Source organism: Canis lupus, chromosome 34, assembly GCF_003254725.2.
Source record: "Canis lupus dingo isolate Sandy chromosome 34, ASM325472v2, whole genome shotgun sequence".
In the NCBI taxonomy this organism is placed as follows: Eukaryota; Metazoa; Chordata; class Mammalia; order Carnivora; family Canidae; genus Canis; species Canis lupus.
Genome location: NC_064276.1, coordinates 15,655,809 through 15,661,808, shown reverse-complemented (window position 1 = coordinate 15,661,808; position 6,000 = coordinate 15,655,809). Strand labels below are relative to the sequence as shown.

Below are 6,000 nucleotides of genomic sequence, written 5' to 3'. Positions count from 1 at the left end.
GACGGCAAAACTGTAGGGTCACAGGCATTATCCCATTCGATTACAGCAGCAAACTCACAACAAAAGTACTATTCCCCCTCTCATTTTACAGATGAAGAGTTAGTAACTGGTTAAATAATTTGTCCAAGGTAAAAGTGTTGTGTAAGTAGCTGAGGTGGGATTTGAACCCAACTGTGCCTGTGGTCCTAACCACAACATCCCTTCCCACCGCCCAATTCTCAGTTCTATGGCCTGTCATAATCCAGTGGGAGCTCTAAGGTCTGAGCAGGACCATATTCATGCCATTTGCCAGTAGGATGGCAGCAGCATGCCGGAAGCCTCTGAGCTAAGGTCACCTACACTCTGCTAGCCTGTAGGAAAGCAGCCAGGAAACATTCAGGTACCAAGAATAAATTTCTACCAGAAATGGCTTAAAAAAATATTTTATTTGGGATCCCTGGGTGGCGCAGCGGTTTAGCGCCTGCCTTTGGCCCAGGGCGCGATCCTGGAGACCTGGGATCGAATCCCACATCGGGCTCCCGGTGCATGGAGCCTGCTTCTCCCTCTGCCTGTGTCTCTGCCTCTCTCTCTCTCTCTCTGTATGACTATCATAAATAAATAAAAATTAAAAAAAAAAGTGTATTTAAAAAAAAATATTTTATTTATTTATTCATGAGAGACAGACAGAGGCAGAGACATAGGCAGAGGGAGAAGCAGGCATCCCACAAGGAGCCTCGTGTGGGACTTGATCCCAGGACCCCAGGACCACGACCTGAGCCGAGGGCAGATACTCAGCCATTGAGCCACCCAGGCGTCCTCAGAAATGGCTTTATGTCAGCTTTGCTATCACCATCTCCATATTCAGGAATAAAAACCCAGAAACAGGGGATCCCTGGGTGGCTCAGTGGTTTAGCGCCTGTCTTCACCCAGGGCCGATGCTGGAGTCCTGGGATCAGGTCCCATATCGGGCTCCCTACGTGGAGCCTGCTTCTCCCTCTGCCTGTGTTTCTGCCTCTCTCTCTCTCTCTCTCTCTCTCTCTCTGTGTCTGTCATGAATAAATAAATAAATCTTTAAAAAAAAAAACACCCAGAAACAGAGTGAAACATGAGTTTCCCTTGAATGGGAAGCCTGTCTAAAACACTGTTATTAATTATTCATGTTGGCCAAGGCTGTTTACTTAAAATATTTTTTTCTTCTTTTAGACATAAAAAAAATAATTACTCTGGTCTTTTCTCTGTGATTTCCTGATGCCTTGGCATGCCAATGCCTGAGAAAACTTGACCCACAGAATGAGTAATACTCCGTAGCTGGGAGCTGATATTTCGATTGCCCAAGGTTGTGGAAATCTTACTGCAACATGGGAGTCAGCTCCTTAGAAAGCAAGCCAGCAAGCCAGCCTGCCATCCTCTCCTGAAAAAAGCCTGCCCTCTTTAAGGATTTTAATTTGCTTTCTTGCAGTACAACATAATGTTGTAGTTATCATCTCCCTGGCTTTATACATTAGTTCAGTCGGGCTCAGTGATTCTTGAGTTTGTGTAGTGTCTTCCTAAGAACACAATATTTTCATATTTATTATCAGAGCATGTGTGTGTGTGTGTGTGTGTGTGTGTGTGTATGAGAGACAGAGACAGAGTGTGAGTGAGCCCTGATTAGATGAATGCTTTTACATTGAAAGATAGCAGATCTGATGCATCAGGAACTGCCAGTAAATCTGTGAGGGGCAGGAGAAGAAACCAGAGAGCCTTATTTCTATAGATTCACGTACTTTGTGTCTAGAGCAAAGCTCATCCTTACAAGAAAAACACCAGAAGTCTTGGCGTAAGTACATGGCACTTAGTGGGTATACACAATATATGTCAGTTCTATTCTTCCTCTCCAATGATGTGATCATATTTACCATCGACTTACCATTTCCATAACAACTACAATTGATGCTATCACATAAAAGACATATTTCTGTGTCTCTGTAGTTGTTTATTAGGTTTATTTTGATCCCAGTTACATCCCTAGGAACCCTCTGGTACCATTTATCTAAATTTGGTTCTAGCTTATATGGTTTGCTTCTCCTATGTTCTCTCATCCTTGTACTACCTGGGTATAACTTAATCTTCTGCCTTTTTGTTTTCTTTCTGCTTAAGTGAAAAACAAGAATGCCGAGATTGCTAGAGGACACACCTGCGCACTGTTGCAGAGCGGCTGATCTTGAGGGAAGGCTGGTTTTGCCACACAGGTGGTGACTGGGAGGCCTCAACAAGCCTCCAAATAAAGGGGGAAAAAAAACAAAGCCAGTGTATGTTGAAGTGGGGGCTGGGATGGGGGAAAGAAATACGGGGTATTTAGCAGATGTTGTTTAATTGCTCTGAGTACCAAAATGTAATTAGAAAGCCAAATGTCACAGAGAAGTAGAGTTTTAACATGTGTGCATGCACACACGGACCCACTTACCCCCCACCCTCCCCACCCCTGACCAGGTGCACATTTTCTTTCTCGGGTAGTTCCTCTTCCATGACATCATGATAGAAAATTAAAGATTGAGAGACTCCATCCAGCTAATGCCGTGCATTGTGAGAGCCACAGTTCAGAGGGAAATTCCCCTTAAATGTAGCTGACTTTTCACCACGGTTGAATCACTTCTTTTTTTTCTCATCACTGAATACAATCTGTCCCGAATTTTATACCACACACTAGAGGAGAGCTGAACACGGCATACATTTACTAGCACTTTAGGTACTGGTGCAGCAGGCAAAACGAAGAATCTAGATTTTGGAGCCCTGGGACACAAGCTCAAACTCTTGTTAGGTTGTTTTTTGTTAGATATGCAATTGGACTTTATATAGCTTGGGTTAGAAGGGAGATTAATGTGAGTCATTTAATATTTTTGCTTTCCACTTCCTGTCTAGAGCACAGAGCATGCCCCACCTATTTTTTTTCCCCTTTCAGAAATAGCAGTAGCATTACGAGTCTTGTCAATTATTTGCTCTCTTAGCCATTTACCAAAATTTTTTTGGTTTCACCTTTTTCATTTACAAAATGAGAACGATTCTTTCATATTGGGATCAATGAATAGTAGCCAATAAAAAAGGGGTACTTTCAATCTGCAAAATACCATGTGAAGAATTTTAACCTCAAAAAATTAGGTTTCTTTACAATATTAATGACATAGTGATTTGAAGATATTCTGCTTCACTAACAAAGAAATGTATCTGAAAGAACAATCATGGTATATTTGATCATTATCAGATTGGTAAAGGAAAAAGATAATGATGATACGTAGTGTTTGTGGAAATGTGGGTATGTTGAATCAACTTTTCTGCAAGGTCATCAATATATTTCAATATTTAAAATGGTCATGATTTTTGATGGAGTAACCCCTCTCCTAGAAATTTATTTTCAGGAGAAAATCAGAAAGGTATTTAAAAATATATTTATAAGCTTGTTTATCTCAGCTTCCTGAAGAAGACTGATAAATGGGAAATAAGATACATGCCAGTAATAGGAAATTATTAGATTAATTATGGTATACACTCAAATGTAATTAATACTCTGTTTAAAAGGAGGATGTAACTCTGCTGATAGGGAAAGATATCTAGAATATATTGCTAAGTGAAAAGTAAATTATAGAACTATATGTTTAATATTATTCCATTTGGATGGATACGTTTATATTTGTCCCTATATTTATATACATGAAAAATATTTTTGTCTATCACAGTCTTTGGAAATGGAGGTTATTGGAAAAGGACCCTCACTTTGTACTTAATACAATTTTGACTTGCCTAAGCTTTTTTTTTTTTATAGTGAATGGTGTTATGTTGTATAATCAGCCAACACAATAATAATAAAGAAAGAAGAAGAACCCAAGGGACACTGAAATGAAAAAAAAAACCCTCTGAATTCTACGACTTCTACTAATTTCTCTCATTTGTAATATGACCATTGAATTGGATACACTCACCTTCTGATCAGCTAAGTAGGTACACGGGCCTAGGCTATTACAATGGACTAAAGAAACAGTAAAAGATAAACAAATATGAGATAAACAGTATGAAGATATGATATAAATTGGTGGGGACTGCCATAAATAACACGCTAATCTATTTAATGAAATAATATATGATGGGCATCCGATGAGCTTGTGAATTGAATATCATGTGAAAATAAGGTCGTTGAATTTAGTGTAAGTGATAGGGGCCACCGCCGGGGGATGATAGGCACTGCATTCAATGCTGTGGGAAGTGTGATTCTCTCTCCAACCTCTTTTCTTTCTGAGAGACCCAGTGGTGGGCATTAGAGACTTTCAGTCTACTTTGCCTTTATTTTGGACTGAGACCTAGATGCTATCATGTAAAAATATCCCTGCTAATGCATATTAAGATGTGACATGCTTCCTTTTTTTATTTTGTATGCCTTTGTATCATTAACCTGAGAGGAAAAAAAAAAAAAAAAAAAAGAACCCATATCCCGACGTGTAACTAAAAACCTCCCGGTGGGATTTGTTTAGTGTGAGAGAGTGATTAGTAATTTTTAGTGATTAGTAATTTTCTCCCTCAGGTGGTTTTTCTGCATTCCTGTAGAGATCGTGTACACAACAGGGCTGCCAAGTGAGAAGAAAAGACTCAGGCAGAAAATATCACGCTTTAGAAAACAGTATGTGTACGTGCGTGAGTGTGTGTGTGTGTGTTTTAAACAACTATTTTAGTTACTTTGACAAATAAAGTGCTTTGATTTGGAATCATTGCTTTTATGTCTTATATAATCTCTGGTCTTGCAAAAAGTGCCATTATGCAACAGTTTTATACAAGGGAATTATATCTGTGTTCCTATCTGCTCATAACCCTGTCTCCCTCACACTCTTTCTATCCCCCCATTGGGTTCTAGAAAGCAAGCCAATTCTAAAAATCTTAGCTTAACAAGGCCCCAGGACTTTATTTGCAGGTTTTTTAGGGCCCACTGTGGAAATCATAGGATTGAAACAGTTGGAATTTAGCTTTTTCAATTAAAAAAAAAAAAAAAAGACTGCAGATGTCTATAATGAGAATTCCATGAAGGAGGACTATATTTTCGTGTCTTGCCAGGTCAACTCTATCTGCTGCCCAATAAAGGGGGCTTTCATACAAACTCTTGCACCCACACAAATTGCTAGCCAGAGTGTGTAGTTGTTTTTCTACTTGCTACCAGGCTGGAAATCATGTAGCAAAAAGATGAAGCAAACCATGTGGCCTCAGGATTCTCTCACTTGTACCTTTCATAATTTTATTTTTACATATCCATGAGCACCTACCCTCAGCCCAGTGACCTCATTAATCATAACTGCTGGTTCCTCAGAATGTTGCACTGTGAACCCAAGAAAATAATACACTGTTTCTTTGGTTATTCTTTGGTTTCTAAGACTAAAGTTGGTGCTTAGGACAGTAAATGAAATAAGCTTTAAAGTTGAGAGTTAAGGCATTTATGCTGACAAAATCGAATACTTTGCTGACCAATCTTATCCAGTTGATGGATTTTAGTCATGTCCCCCTTTGTCATTGTCATCATCATCATCAGCTGCAGCAGCAGCAACAAACAGTTACCGCGCTTTGCTGTTCTAAGCACTTTCTCGTGCGTTGTCTTATTTGGTCATTGTGGCAGTTCTCTGAGGCCCAGGAGGGTGTTTCTTTTCTCACCATTTTAGATATGAAGATGCTGAGGCTTTAAAACCACATGTTCAGCATCAGAGCAAGGAAGAGAATCCAGACTTTCTAATTCTGGGCTCTGTACTCTTTCTGAAGCACTTCAACGGGGGGCTCTGGGTGGGCGACACCAACCCCTCTAACTCTGGGCTCAGAGCCTAGCCTGCCTTGAATTTTGATCTTGAGCAAAGACTGAGGTTACTTTAGAATACAAGTGATGACTTTGAATGGATAGATTAGTCATTCTGCAAGTTTGGTGTAATGATCTAAGAAAACACAATTTCCCCCGTCTTTTGTAAATTGGCCACATCATGGTGCAAGGAGGTGTTCTGACAAGCTGGAGGTGTCACC

At 39.9% G+C, this 6,000-nt stretch overlaps 1 long non-coding RNA gene across 1 annotated transcript in view; it reads right to left on the bottom strand.

The window, feature by feature from the left end:
• Positions 1-562: 562 nt before the first annotated feature.
• Positions 563-6,000, bottom strand: part of LOC112662715 (uncharacterized) — a 630,650-nt gene continuing 625,212 nt past the window's right edge. Inside the window, exon 6 of the long non-coding RNA XR_007408072.1 lies at positions 563-584. This is a non-coding gene — a long non-coding RNA (uncharacterized LOC112662715). The remainder of the gene's footprint in view (positions 585-6,000) is intronic.